General features: G+C 47.1%; 1 pseudogene; it reads right to left on the bottom strand.

Moving 5' to 3' along the window:
* Positions 1 to 334: 334 nt before the first annotated feature.
* LOC110558106 (nucleophosmin-like) lies at positions 335 to 4863 on the bottom strand (annotated as a pseudogene).
* Positions 4864 to 16179: the final 11316 nt, after the last annotated feature.

Here is a 16179-nt window from a genome sequence, read left to right as displayed (position 1 = left end):
AAAGAGATGAAGACACAAGTAGTAGAAAGCAGTAATGTTCTCTGCATCATAAGAGTGAAAGAAAATGCTTTAGGGAAAACAAGAGCTCGCATCCAGCGTGCAATGGGGAATAGATGGCCAATCGGGACAAAGGATGGAGATTCAAAGAAAAGACTTCAGTCTGGTTTGTTGGTGGTACTCAGGGTAGACTGTTTCTATACTTACTCGCATTTTTACCTTAATGTCTTCTACAGAACCAGGACCTTTTGGTGTTTTAAGAGTATTCCCCTGTTTTTTGAAGGACTCTTGATCTTTTGATCTTGGTGATGATGGTTTTAAGTGTTTTGCATTTGGCTTAATTTTTGTGCACTTTTAGGTGGAATATGACGTACAGATTTTTTTCCATGGGAACTTTTTCTTCAGTTTCCTCCTTGTCAAAATCATCATCATCTTCTTTTGTCATCATCTTCATCAAGTTTTACTTTTTTTTTTTTCCTGTGGAGCCTTGTTACCATCTCCAGATCACTTTCCAGATATACTTAAGAGTTTCCCATCCTTCTTATCTTTATCTTCTGACTCTGCGTCTTCCTCTATCTACAACTCCTAGGTGCTGTTCACTAATGTGCGCAGGCCCTAAGCCACACTTCAACCTTAAGATCGCAGGTGTGTTAGCCCAAAGCCCCGAGGGAAAACTGTTGGTTGTACAGACATTTTCAATGTTGCCAGTGTTACTTTGATTGGACTGTCTTCATATGTCATTGCTTTTACATCTACAATGTGTAATTCTTTTTTTTTCCCCCAACCGCTGAAGTGACCATTCTCAGTGATAACTGGTGCTCATTTTTATCATTACTCACCTTAAACTGATGATCTTTGTCAACATTTATTTCACAACCGAAAAGTCAGTTCTGGGGCCTGAGAGGGTTTATGTCTATGTCCCTCGAGTCTCCCTTGAGGTAGATGTGTGTATTTCAGTGTGAGAGAAGCCAGACAGAAAAAACTACCTACTGTTCCTTCAAACAGACGGGCAGGACAGAATCACAGGCTACTCTTGAACTCCTACCTCTGCCTCCTTCAGTAAATCCTACCACATCAGTTTCTTGGCATTTCTTAATCCCCAAATTGCCAGTAAAAATGTAGGCTGTCCTGTAAGAATGTTAGTAACAACTGAATTGGATAACAATTTTAAGCCTTGAAACTCATTGCTAAGATCAGCTGTTCCTTTGGTATCGAAACTCCAAGGGATTTTCTTATTTAATTTCTGATCTATTTCTATTTTTCTCAAACAGAACCAGCCTGTCCTTAATTCTCCGTTTGAATGAGTAACTTCTGACAGTCAGCTGATGGGCCCCGCTGACACTCAGTACATGGAGAGCAGTGTCAATCGCACATGTCCGCTGCTAGTCACAGAAACCTCATCAACGAGGCCTTATCACAGACTCTCACCTCCCGGGTAAACAAAGACAGGCTAAGAAGTACTGTGAATGCTCAACCTACTGCCAAATACGGGAGCTGCTTGTATTGGTGCAGCCGGAATGGCCCGTCTTCCACAGAAGGCGCGCTGCAGCCCCAGGCTGCTTGCCCTTCTCCTCTCCCCAACAGAGAGACGTTTTCAGAAACACTGACCATTTGCAAACGCTACTGTCACAAACTCTACGGCATGCACAGAAACCAAATCACCACGTTAGTCACAGAGCTAGTCACAAAACTTGGGAAGCAGAGAGCAGTCAAGAGAGTGAGCCTGAGGGATGTGCCTGAGACACTGAGACGCGGTGCTGGAGGGAGTATGAACACTTGATATTATGAGCCCAGGTACTTACTGAGGCCTTTGTTGCATCAGGAAAATGGGAATGATGCTGACTGACATTAAAGAAGATTCTTCAGGGCCAGCGGCTCAGAAGTAGAGCACTTGAGGCCCTGGATTCCACCCTAGCACCAGGAAAAAAAAAAAAAAGAAAGAAAGAAAGAAAAATCAAGCATTCTTTGTGGGGTAAAAAATATGTTGCATAAAACATCAAATTATAGGGCAACCAGCTAGTCATTACTTTGTTTCCTTGCTGCTGGCCTGATGTGGAAACACCAGCAGTACCCCCACTGCTGTTTGAACGACCCAGTCACTCTAAGGTAATTGCTAATTTCAATTCGAATGCGCATTACTTATTTAGGCTGCCACCACAGGTCACTTACTACACATCAAACACTGGCTTTTGCTCTTTTCCGCATTGCCTCATTTAAATTCCTTTTCCTTCCTTTTCTCTGAGACAGTGTCCTGCAGCACAGCCCAGGCTGGGCTTGAACTCTTGATCCCCTTGCCTCAGCGTTCTGAGTGTCAGGAATACAGGTGTGTGCCACCACATCTGACTCACTCACTTTTTAAAGTGGTCTAAGAGATGAGGCGTTTTCCCTGATTGACTAGTGAGAAGGCCGAAGTTTAGAGACTCGAAATCACTTTTACATGGAGAATGTGATAGAAAAGAGATGAAAGCACAGGCTCCAACGGACCAGTGACCCTTGGCAAATGCGGGATTGAGGTAGGCCCGTGGGACAATGTATCTCTGCCCCAGGGCAAATGTGTGGCTGGAGTTAGGTTAGGGAGTTGGGTTAGGGCATGTGGGAGGCAGCTGAAAAAGGGTTTGACCAGGGGACACAACAGGACATTTGGAAGTGGCAGAGCAGAGTTTATCGGAGGATTCAGGCAGCCACGTGATGGGTCAGATGGTTCTGTCAGGTGAGAGAGACAGAGAGAGATCTTACTATTGCATATCTAGCTGCAAGGAATTGAAGGTTCAAGTGGAACTGGCCTAAGAAGAGGGCATTGCTACCTCACAAAGCACAAAGCACTGAGAGGGAGGGTCCCAGGACATTGTAGCTACTTGTCTTGACACTAAGGACTCAGGTATTTTACACCCTTTCATTATGCCCTAGTCACAATGCCCAAAGTATTCTGAGCTGTACAGTGGTTGAGGAGGCTCTCAGCATTTCACATAGAAAACACACACACAGCCAACAAGGGGTGTTTCCTCCTGTGTGCCTGTGTTTACGGAGCCTAGGGAAAACCATTTTGGAAGCCCTGGCAGATTGTCTTAGAGGTTCCAGCTCTTAGGATTGGAGATGTGGTCATGTGCAGTCCATGGCACAGGAAAGGAATTATTATCATTTCCCAGTATCTGCAGGGGATTGGAACCGGGACTTGTCTTGGATACTGTCTTCATCAGTGTTTGATTGCTGTGAGGAGACACCCATGACCACAGCAACTCTTATAAAAGAAAGCACTTAATTGGGTCTTGCTTACAGTTTCAGAGGTTTAGGCCATTGTCATCCACGTGGGGAGCATCTCAGCGTGCTGGCAGACATGCTTCTGGAGAACACTGAGAGTTCTGCATCCAGATCTGCAGGCAGCAGGAAGGATCAGAAGATTGGACTGGGCTTGGCTTGAGCATCTGAAACCCCGAGGTTCCACTTGAAGCAACACACTTCCTCCAACAAGGCCACACCTCCTCCAATGCACCTCCTACTCTCTGTCAAGCAGGGCCACTCCCTAATGACCAGCATCCAGCCAGAAGATCCTATGGAGGTTATCCCTGTTCAAACCACCACAGATACCAAAATCCACTGATTTACATATCGCCTGCATACCTCAAGTCATCTCTCAACTGCTTATAACACTAAATGGAAAATACTGTGTCAGTAATCGCTGCTCCATATTGTTTAGGTAACAATAACAAGAAAGAAAAAGCGTGCACAGAGTCAGGTTTGGAGGTAAGTTGTTTTTTTTTCCCCAAAAATTATTTTAATTCTCAGTTGGACATGTTCATGAGTCGGAGGCCCGTGGAGTAATTAGGGACGTCTGTAATGTGATTAGCATCAGCTAAGCTATAATCACCTACTTGGACCCCAGTGAGGGTCTTCCTCCCTAAATGGTGTGTGTGTGGGGGGGGGGGGGAACTGGGGACACAGGCTGCCAAGCCAGAACTGAGAGTGCACCTGAGGAAGAAATACGTGACCCCTGTGTGTGTGGAGTATGAGCATCTGTACAGAAAAGGAAGTTGTTTGTGCCATCTGCCTTGAGGACAATGACAAGGTTGTCATGGAATTAGACATGAGTCCACACTGAGCTTTCCCAGCCAGACGCCTCCCAACTTGCTGGTGCTCTTCTCTGCCCTCTTTAATTCAGACCTGCTTCAGCTGCCCTCTCCCTAAGGGCTGCTGTGAATTCTCCCCAACAATCCCTAACATTGACCCCACGGCCCTCGCTCTCCCTCCTTCTGTCCTCCTTGACCACTCACTTGTCTAAAGAAATGCAGGTCAATGGCATGAAAACAATGCATACTATTTAGAAGGAAAACAAAACAAAACCAGGAAGATTGTTTTGGGGAAAGAACATTTTCTCCTAAACGTTCCTGTATTTTTTAATTCCTCCCCAAAAGCCATTCTCCGCCTGTCTTTTATTAAACACCAGAGAAACAGAAGACACGATCCCCCACTCACCCACCCCCTGCCTGCTCCCCAAGGGCGCATCCCTGTGGTCACCCCAGCCACTGCCTCCCTGGAAGGCACCCACCATGCTTGGGGCCCATCCCCGCTCACTCTCTGCTTCCCGGGGTGGTGGTGATGGGGGAGGTGGGAAGAGCCTAATAGTAAACAGGACAGCTCTGGTTCTGAAATGAATGGTGGCAAGCAGCCCAGGAGTAAAGACATAAAGAAGCTGCAGGTTTTCAGAGACCTGCCAGCAACCCTCTAAAACAGGAAGAGGATCCTTGGAACTGTCCTGCTCACCCTTAGCCTCAGCTCTTCTTGCTCATGCCTCTGGCTGCTGTGCTCTGGACTGTGCTGCTGACTCCTAGGGCGGCAGACAAAGCCTGAGATGTCAAAATGCAGGGGCATGTCCCCGGTCCCCCAGATAACTCCTCTATTTGCAGGATGGGGGTGCGGTTATAAATGTCATTCCTTTTCTGGGAGATGAGCTATTAGACGCCAGTAGGCTTCCAGGAGAACTAAAAACAAACAAACAGAAACGAAAGGGCTTAGGGTAATGGGTAGGTGCAGGCTTGCCACTTGCTGTTCTTTCGAAGCTGTTCCCGCGTGCCTTACATTCCAGAGTCTGCAATCAACTGGGACTCAGAACTATAGGGTTCGGACGTAGGAAGAGCTGAAGCAAATGTTTTAAACTCTTCGGCATTCATGCTAGTATGTGGGTATCTGGGTCTTTAGATGCACCTGGAAAGCCAACACCGATGAATACGAGGAACAGCAGAAGCAGAAGATTTACGTTAGAGCTACAGCAGTCCGAAGTGCGGCTGATGGTCTGCTCGCATCAAGAGCCATTTGATAGCGATGGACCACGGGTTCGTGGTGATGAGAGTCAAGCCTGCAGTTAGAACTGTGTGATACACCAATGAGACAGCCATTACTCAAAGCCATTGCTCAGAGGCGCACGGGGTGTGTCTTCTACTTTTCAGAAGCTTAACGTCACCACAAATACATAACAGTTTAGGTAATAAATCAAAAGAACCTAAGAGGTCACAGGCATTATTTGAGAGACTAGGGTGCACGTTGTGATAATTTAGTGCCCCAAGAGGATACAACTGCAGACAGGTCTACTGAGGCTTCTCGAAGGAGACGGGGTTTGCTGTGGGGATTACAGAACCAAGGACCTGGGTAGGGGAAGGGGTGGAGGGTGCTTAGGACAGTGCAATAGCTGTATGTGAACGGTGTCACTTCAGTTGGGAGTCCCTGCCCATCTGCGTGTGTCCACCTGTGCTCATCTGCCTGGACAGCATTGTCCTTAAGGCTTTTTGGGTTCTAAAAATGCCTTCTTTTAAATATATATATATATATATATATATATATAAACGCAGCTTTGTTCAAATATAATGGAACTGCAATCAATTGTGCACATGACACACCCTTTAATAGATCTTGACCTACATGGGCAGCTCTGACTTCATCCTGGTCAATGCAGCAACCGCATCCGTCCACTCCTGGAGAGTTATAGCCTTGTCAAGTAGGGAACTCAGCAGTGGCTTCAGCACACTCACCCTTCTGGGTTCTAAAGATCAACCTCGTTCCCTTCTCAGGGACAGAACCACAGAACATAGATTTCATTTTATTTCCCATAGGGTAGGGCCTCTCTCTTTCTTCTTTTCTTTTCTTTTCTTTTCTTTTCTTTTCTTTTCTTTTCTTTTCTTTTCTTTTCTTTCCCTCCTTTCCTTCCTCCCTCCCTTCTTCCTTCCTTCCTTCTTTTCTTTCTTGCTTTTTTTTTCTGCCTGCCTTTCTCTTAGAGCTAGAGTAGCTTTGAACTTGAAATCTTTCTGCCTCATTCTTCTGAGCACTGGAGTTACAGGAATGTGCTCGTACAATGCCCAGCTCCATGTTTTAGTGACGGCCACACCATTCTTCACCGACAGCTTTTGGCAGGTGAACATGTGCTTGTGCTGTTGAACCTAAAGAGAATCCCAGCAAGGGGACGCTGTGACCTTGGTTCCATTCCACAGAAGGAGAAAGCATGTCTTAGACAGGCCGGTCACCTGCCAGCCATGGCAGTTGGTAGATGGAAGGGCACCGTTGCCCCTCAGTCAGCCTGCCTGGTGCCCAGGGAAGGATCATCTGGCTCACCCTAGAATCCTGGCCACGGACCCTCCAGTGAGCTCAGGTTGGCTCAGTTAATTTTCAATTCCAGCACAGTGCACATGGGCTCTGTTTTCTCTACAGCCTGACTGGTGACAGTGCTCAGGCTTGGTCTTTCCGAAAACAGCCACCTTAACAGATGGGAGATGACATGCCTTTGATTTGTTTTCTCCCAACAGTTAATCTGTGTTCCCCTGCTCACTACAGAGTTACCCACAGCCAAGATGTGGAAAAGCCCCCAAATGTCTGTCATCAGATGAACAGAAAAAGAAAACACACACACACACACACACACACACTGGAATATTATTTAGCCCTTAACAAAAGAGGAGACTTCTGCATTGGTGATGAATGATGAAGAGTGAAACTGGAGTATATTATGCTATGAGAAATAAGCCAGATGCAGAAGCCCAGATGCTGCACAATCTCATGTGTCTGTGTAATCTGAATGGCTGAGTCCACACAAGCAGAGAGGAGAATAATGGTTCCCCAGGGCTGGGGATTGTCAACTGAGTCTTCAGAAAGTTGAGAGAAAAAAAAACAAAAAAACAAAAAAACACTTGACCATGGATGGGTTCTGCTTCCTATAAAAGAGCCTTGGTGGTCCCTGGTGGGGACAGTGTGATTGTCCTTCTGTCTGCTGCTGCGCTGTGGTGCCAGAGAGTCATCCAGCCTTTCCTTAGATGGAACCATGATGCCACATGCCTGGCCAAAGAACCTCAGTCCAGATAGAGGACAATAGGTACTTCCTGCTGTCCATGCTTCCACACTGGGGAACTGGGACTCTGCTTGAAGCTGCTGTGTAAATGTCCTGTCAGCCTGTTTATCCTCACAGGGCAGTTTCTTGGCTGCCCCAGCACTGTTAATTGCCCCCAGCTCAGTAGTCTTTGAAGGGATAAAAGCCAGATTGCAGACACACACCAGTGTTTATCACGCACGTCTTTCCTGAGGGGGTCCCTGTCCCGGGAAGGGGCAACTCCTTTTCTTCACGTGCCAGCTCTGCTGCCTGGGGTTGTCTCGCGCCCCTCTGCCAGCTGCCTTTGAACTGAGTTTTTGACTTACAGAGATAGCTCATTCTAGCCCAGGAAGCTGCAGCTTGGGGTAGGAAATGCTGAAATGGAGAGCTTGGTTTTTTGTTGGTTTGTTTGTTTTGTTTTGTTTTGTTTTTGTTTGTTTTGTTTTTTGGTTACCTGTGTATTTCTGTGTCACAATATCCCATCCTTCCATCGAGGCCTGATCTGTCCTGTGAGAGTACTCTGTCTTCTGGTCTTCCAGTCAGAGGAGGGAACATTCCCTCCTTAGATTTCTTCATTCTAGTGCTTTGCACTGAGGTACCGGGCAAGGGTTCTTCAGAGTTTGTATTTGTAAAGCGCCACGTTGAAGGAAAACACCACAGATGCAAGCATGGCTAGAAAACCAGAAACGATGTGAAGTCTCCAAAGAGACGGGATGAAATGTGGACACTCAAGGGAGGGAGAGAGGGACCTAACTCAGGGGCTACATGTCATTCGGCAAGTCTCTGATTTCATCATTTCACCTTCAGAATAATTTTACTAGGTAGGAGAGATGAGCAAGCATTGAAGAATGCTGTGTCTGACTCTCAGCTTCCACAGAGCATGGGAGGCAGTGGAGGAAAGAGCTGCACTCTGAAAACCTGGCTATTTTTAATTCTTACTTATCCCTGAGAGCAAATACACATACACAATAAAATATGATCCTATCTCACCATCTCTCCCTCACTTTCTCCCTGTAGCTTATATCTCCCCCTAAAGTATATATACCCCTCAGTTTCCTGGTTTTTTCCCCACTTCAAGTCCATTTAGTACTGCTCATATGTGCATATGTGTGGGACCAAACTATGAAAGCATGAAATCTTACCAGTAGCCACATCATCCCCAGCCACTATCAACTGCCAATAGCTCCTCAGTAAGGAGTGGGCTCTGGAGATCAGCTACCCATCTATCCCAGAATTTTAGCCGGCTTGATTTTTGTGGAGATCTTCTACAGATAACCTCACCCGCTGTGCTCATCTTGACTGTGACAGTCATGTCATGTCCTAAAGACAGAGCTTCATCTTTCCCATCCTGTGGCTCTTAAGGTCGCTCTACTTCCTCTTCTGAGATGTTCTTGAGCCTTAGTGAGGGTCTAAGAATCCTTATGGTTGAGTACTCAGCCTCTCATTCTCTCCACTGATTGCTGCCCAGTGCAGAAAACCTTCTCTGACCAAGGCCAAGAGCAGCCCAGATTAATGAATACAAACACAAATATTTAGGAAATATTTTGACAGCATGACCATGTAGCAAAATCCCCAGCGATTGGGCTTTTAGCTAGGATTACAGGTATTAGGCTTGAAATTTCATTCCATAGAGCAGGTCTCAGAGCCAATCAGAAAGCTGTTAGTAACCCCATAATAGTCATGCTGCTTTTGCACCAGTAGGCATATCTGCCTGACAGGCCAGGATTGCAGCATGCAGGGTCAGACCATTGATACTCTTTTTCCTCCTGAACTCTGTAGAGCATCTTTGGGCACTGTGAAAGCTAACCAGCAAGGAAGAAGTTTCCTGACCAGTTTGACATTGGTTTCTCTATGTTCTGCAGTCAAAGTATATGGTTTCTTCAGCCATAGGGTCTTACCATGTAGTTTTAGATGGTAATCAAAGGCAATGATAATAGCCTGTCTTATTTCTGAGACCCCTGGGGTCACATAAATCCTTTAACACCTAGGATTCCCCTCAAGCTCTCATTTTGTATGTATTCTACTATCTTCAATTATTTTCATCCACCCTTCCTTTTCACCCAGTCCTGCCTTGCTTCCTCTATCTTCCCATGCCCCTCCCTGCTTAAACCTTTCCATTTCCAGCATCCCATCTCTCAACTTTTGTTTTACACATAATCTATTAGAGGCCTTAAGGTGTTCCCTACAAAAGGCCCCTTGCTAGTTTCCCGGGGAGCTCGGCTCTTATCCACAAAGCCTGGCTGGAGAAGTGGCCTTGGACCCAGTATCTGAAAGATGAATGGAATTGGTGTGCGTAACTGGAAGAGTGTTCCCACTGCAGGCAGCAGACACAAGGAGAAGAAGTGCAGCAAGAGAGCAGAGGCATTCAGCCTTAGAGAAAACGACTCATTCATGCATTCATCCATTCATTCACCCACTCACTTGCTCATTCATTCAACCAATAGTTGTTGAGCTCATGCTGAGTTCCAGGTACTTAGGGTCATAAACTCTGGTGAACAGAGATTACCTATCTTCAAGCACTTAGTTGCTGCTATGGGGATACTTCCTCTGAAAGTACAGCATTTGAGGAGTTGTAGAAAATGTATCCAGCCCGGAAGGGTTGGAGAACTGAGGCAGAGCGTGGAAGTAGTGGTTGATACAGGTGGTGGTGGGTAGGCCAATTGCTTGGCCACTTTCTCAGTCTAACTCCCCCTGCCTTCCTTTAGTTCATCTGTCTCTCACAGTGACCCTTGAACCCATGACATTCTTAAGTCAGTGTCTCAGGACAGATTCTTCCTGCTGCACTGACAATACCCAATTGCTGAGGACACAGCCCTAGCCAGCCTGGAAGATGCTGGGACTCCAGAAGGCTATGATCTGGCTCCGAGGCTGAGTGCCGTATCTGATGTTTTCTGATCCCCCGGCCAAGCTGGGCCTGCTGGTTTCCTGTTTACCACATCTCACTTTGCCCCCTCCATACCAGAGGGTCAGCTCCTAGAACAAGGTTGGGGACAAAGCCTTCCTGGGCTTAGGCAGCCAATGGCCTTTCTGCAAAACACCCCGGCAGCTCAGAGGAGGCATTGAAGGAATGTGGAGTGTGACTCAAGAAGGGCAGTGCAGAATTCTGCTGAAAAAAATAAAATAAAATACACCCATCCCAGGCACCCTGGCCTGGATTCCCGAGTAAACAATCGGCACAGGAAAGTAGTACAAGGAGGGAGTGTGGAGACAGATACAATCCAAGAGCCATTGGGGGACTCAGAAGGGACAAGAGCAGAGCCACTTGAGGGAAGAGGCCTGGGTCAATTCACAGAGGCACGGTTCTTCCCATCAACTCAGCAACAGAGATAACCCAGTGAAGACAGACCTCACGTGAGTGTGTGGGGTCTGGGCAAGGCAGGATTCCTTTGAGCCCTAAGTGATGCTAAGGGACCATTTATTACCCTCCAGTACAATGATGACCCACATCACAAGCACATATATGCCATCTTACCGGGTTCTTTTCCAGCGGGTCTCCTTGGCCCCTCCCCATGTGTTTTCTAGCCAGCCGTCATTGTTTCCTGGGGGGGAGTGTAGTCGTGAGCTGGTTGAGACAAGGTTGAGCCTGGATCCCAAAAGCTCACACGCAGTGAAGGCCTTCCCTGGTTAGAAATCTACTCTAGCTGGGTGGGGGAGACTTTATGGCAATTGAGGAGAAGGACAACATACTCCTGGAACCGAAGAGAAGCATCTCATACACCTGGGTGGAGGTAGGGGGGACCCAGACAGTTTCAGAAGGTCCGGGGAAGGAATCCTGGGACTGAGCCTCCTCTGCAGGCTTCTGTCTGCACAGCTACCCCGTTGTTCCCCTCTCCCTTGCAAGCTGGCTTCCTCACTTTTGCGTGTACAGACCAGTTCTGGTTTCTTATGGGTCCAGTTCTCGGGAGGCCTTGCCTGGGACTTCTGGACTCCAAATTTTTATGGACAGACTTGGTACACCTTAGCTCAAAGTATCTTTGGGTAAGGCCAAAGAATTCTCACGGAATAGTCCTGGAAGTTTCTGGAGAAGCTGAGGTGTAAGTGAGAGAAGGTATTGTGTGACACCATTCTTGGGACGTGTGAACAAATCACCCCAGATAGAGAAAGCAACAACACGCCAAAGCAAGGGTACCACCGAAGTCCAACTGGGTGAACCAATGAGTTTTACTGGTGTTACTTTCAGGAGCATGAGCGAGGAGTTACAGGAGCAGAAAGGACCCAAAGACAGCTGTGTCACCACCAAAGCCCACGCCAGCATGGGTGACAGTGGACAAAAGCTGGGAAAACCTGGAGCACAGTGCACAGCCTGCAGACAGCTCCACACGTTGGAGCCCATCCTTTCCAGGCGGGCTCAGTTTGTCTGAGCGTCCCACAGGCCACTCTGATGGATGGCTCTCTGCTTCTCCTGGGCAATGTCAAACGATGACCCTCCTTACATGGTCCTTTTCTCAGCTGGCCTCTGCTCCTTTCAGACAGCTCAGCGGGGTGAAAGTATCTCTCAGCAAGTTTTACTGCTTACACTTGGGGGACAGAGGGGCCTGGTGAATCTGGTCAGTTTCAGTGACTTCCTGAAGCTATTGAGCTCAGGAGCTTAAGGAGCTTTCCTGGAGAGCCGAACGTTTCCTCTCCTTACAACAGTTTGTTGTGTGGCTTCCCCTCTAACATCCCGTGTCTTAGCGAGCTTTCCTCCGAGGTGGGAGGTTTTCATCTTTGAAGAAACTGCCACACCACGGAGGGTTTTCCAGGCAGACCTTCCAGGCAACGATTATCGCGTGGTTCTCACTGACGGGAAACGTTCCAGAGCACCACACAAACCCAGCACTATTGATTAGAACACAGGCTGGCCCTCAAATGCAAACTGGGCTTTAAAATAGTGGGTTGCCCCCATACTGAGAAGCTCTTGGCAGTCGATAGAGGCAGAGGAAGGAAAAAAATGATTCTATTGGAAAGATGTGGCTGTTGGTAAGATTCCCACGCTCCAGTGGATGGCCTCATACCCATGCGCATATGGGTAACGTTAACTGGAGTTAGTGGGTCCTTTGAGAAAAAAGACATGATGTTACGAGGGGTGGTTATTGTAGTCCCGGGATATGGGACTAGTTGGAAGGAGGAAATGTGGGTTAGATATGGTCTCATTTTAATTTATACCTGTATAAAATTCTCAAGAATAAAGAAAAAATTTTCAAAAGATGGTTGTTCTATTTCCATTGCACAGTAAGGTGTAGCATCAACAGACTAGCTGGGAGACAGCAACTTCTCAGAAGTAGCTCTATGGTACACAATCCTATAATGGCTCCCATGCTCTTATCCTCCTAGCGTTCGTGGCTTGCATAATTAATTCCCTTTGGGGTAGGATAAGATCCTTTGCCCCAACACGCGTGTGTGTGTGCATGCACATACATGCACACATGCATACATGCACGCACACACACACCCCCCCACACACACACACCATAACAGGACGTCACCTCTGAGGTGGCACATGGCATTTATGTGGCAAAGAAGGCATGTCTGGGACCAACAGCCAGCTGAGCCCCAGAGGCTTCCAACAGCCACAGGAACCAGCTAGGAAGTGGCTCCTCTCCATGTTGAACATAGAGATGCAGAAGCTCTGGCTAGAACTTTGACTAAGAGAGAAACCCTGATCCAGGGAGGGGCTACGGAGCAGTGTTTCCACTTCAGACTAGGAGGAACAGTGGGTTTGTAAACATTGCTTATGCCTCCACAGTTTGGGTAAATTATTAGAGAGAAGTAGAAAACGAGGCTTCTTCTATCTTTTTTCACCTCCTTCACACGGTCCAAATAATTCACCACCGCCCCTTCATCCCAGCCAGCATCAAGAAGGAATGGAAATGGGAAGACCATAGCTGCTGTTTATACAGGGGAAAACCAGAAGCTGTATTTAATGTCTCCATTCAAAAGCTACTGAACAGAACTTAGTTGCATGACCGTCCCTAGCTCCAAAGGAGTGAAAGGGCACAGGCGTGCTCAACTGAAAATCAGATACTCTATTTCAGTGGAAGAACAGGAAATGATTAGCAATTTATGCCACAAACGTTGATAGCCCTAATCTTTACCTTATGCACACTGCATCCACGGTCTATAGAATAATAGACAGCTTGGACACCTGGAGCACAGCGAAGTCAAAGAGGATGAGATATAGGGGCTGGAGAGTTAACTATGTTTAAAAGTGTTTATTGTGTAAGCATGAGGTCCCTAGTTCGAGCCCCAGAGGCAGCAAATAACAGCCAAGATGTGGTGGCTCTGGTTTGTAATCCCAGTGCTAGGGAAGCAGAGACCAGTGTGTCCTTGGGGTTTGCTGGAGAGTCAGCCTGACTTAATTGGTGAGTTCTGGGCCAATGAGAGACTTCTTTTCAAAGGAGGTGGCTGATGTCTGAACACACACACACACACACGTCTGGGCACACACTTTAATCCCAGCACCTTCAAGACAGAGAGGCAGGTAGATCTCTATGAAGTCAAGGTCAGACAGGGCTACACACAGTAAGACTGTGTCTCAAAAAAGGTTGAGAGAAATGGCTTAGTGATTAAGAGCGTACGTGTATGCTGCTTTTCCAGAGGCCAAGTTCAGTCCCCAGCACTCATTCAGGTGGCTTACAACTGCCTGTAACTCCGGCTCCAGGAGATCCAATGCCTCAGTCTTCTGTGGGAAATTGTACTCATGTACACACACCTTAAAAGAAAAGAAGGAAGAGAGAGAAGGAGTGGGGAAGGAAAGAAAAAGAAAAGGAAGAAAAAAGTTCCAGAAGAAACCTCATAGACTCAACCTTGAGAGTGCATGGCTGGTGACAGTTGCAGGTTTGTGAGATGCATAAGGATCTGAGGGCCTCGGCCCCGTCTGTCATTTCTTCAGCAACACAGCTATTCAGCAATAGAACCAGTGTCACCCGAGTTTCTGCCTCCCCTCCCTAAGCCCTCTGTTTGTGAAGGGAGACTGTACTGCATTTATTTTGGGCAGGCCTAAATGTGAAGTATGAAGTATGAGGAGAGAGGGACACACAGCAGAGCCCTCGTGACAATCACATGCAGTCCTGGCATTATTTTCTTGCCAGACACAAACAGTTTGTCTTGGAGCCCCTCTTGCATCAACACGGCCTCATCAATGCCCTGTCATTCCAAGCTACCACAAACTCTGAGTTCAAGTGGCTTCCTGTCAGGTGACAAGAGAAAGCCTTTGCCTTTGCTACAATCTCACACACAAAAAAGAAATACGCAAAAAATGGTCTTACCCTTTAATGCAGTTTGTGCACAGACAGATTGGGATTTTCCTCTTAACAAAGTCCCTTTTCTTGGAAGATTATCTCTGGATGAGATAGAATACTAGCACACAGGAGCAAATGTTTGTTAAATGAAGCTACAGTCTCACCCACTAGTGATGGAGTCACAGGAATCTTGTTAAGCCGGTCCTGTCATTCTTTGGATTCGACCTCCCATTTTTCTCATAGAAATTAGATCCCTGTCTTTCATCCAGGCACGTGGACGATCTGTGAGAGGCTGTGTCTCCCAGTCTAACTTGAAGCTGGATTCAGCCTTGTGCCTGAAACTAGCCAGTGGGATGTAAAAGCAAGTGACAGCCTCAACATCTGGCTCATCTCCTGGCCACTGGGCGGTGCTGGCAGAGCCATGCAACTGCATTGGTGTGCTCGGAAGCGAGGAGGGTTTGATCACAAATCTCAGGGCCTCGGTGGGCTGGTAGATTTGAACCATCTGCCCACCCAAGACCACCTGCTTTACCTGGGACTTTTTTGAGGAAGGGGCTTAGACTATTTTATTAGTTTATACGTACTATTGTTTTGCCTACGTGTATGTGTGTGCACCACATGTGTGCCCGGTGCCTGTGGAGGCCAAAAGAGGGCATCAGAATTATAGACTGAAGCTGGAACTACAGACAGCTGTGAGCTGCCTTGTGGGTGTTGGGAATAGAACCCAGGTCCTCTGCAAGAGCAACAAAGATGCTCTTAATCAGTGAGTAATTTCTCCAGCCCACACTTTCTACATAAGAGAAATAAGCTTTCATCCTGCTTCGTGCTCCGCAGCTGAAGTCCCTTAGCGGGGCTTAAATAGTCGTCAGTGTTTAGTAAATTGAGTTGGAGGCGTTATTTAACCAACTAATTAGTTCTTTCTTTCCTTTCTTTTTTTCTCTCTCTCTCTTTCCTATTTTCTTCTTCTGGAACTGCATGACCAATCTTAAAATACTTAATGTTTAATTAAATTGCGCAAAATAGCTTCAGAGCCACCATTAAAAATCCTTTAAACTCTCGGTGACAGAGAGAACACTCCATCATCCGGTTCAGGTGTGCTGTCTCCAGACAATGGCGTTGCTTCAGCTTTACTAAGCTCAACACCACACTTTCTCAAAATACAAACTGTCAGAAAAGAGGCACAATTAGAAAATGGCTGTCACCACAAGAAGACCCACAGAGTCAACTAACCTGGGCCCATAGGGGCTCACAGAAACTGAACCGCCAACCAGAAAGCCTGCATGAGACAGACCTAGGTCCTCTGCCCCTATGTAAGAAACGTGCAGCAGCTCCGTCTTCATGTGGGACGCCTAACAGGAACAGGGGCTGTCCCTCATTCTGCTGTCTGCCTTCGGATCCCTTTCCCCTAACTGGATGGCTTTGTCTAGCCACAATAGAAGATGCCCCCAGTCCAATTGCAACTTGATAAGCCAAGGCTGGTTGATATCCACGGGAGGGGGGGGGACTCCACTTTTCTGAGGAGAAAGGAAGGATGGGAGGACTGGGGGCAGGGGAAGGGAGGGGAAGGGACTGGAGGAGAGGAGGACAGGGAAGCTGCGATTAGGAGGTAAATTAAAT

The sequence above is a fragment of the Meriones unguiculatus genome, chromosome 3, assembly GCF_030254825.1.
Source record: "Meriones unguiculatus strain TT.TT164.6M chromosome 3, Bangor_MerUng_6.1, whole genome shotgun sequence".
NCBI lineage: Eukaryota > Metazoa > Chordata > Mammalia > Rodentia > Muridae > Meriones > Meriones unguiculatus.
This window is presented reverse-complemented; position numbering and strand designations above follow the sequence as displayed.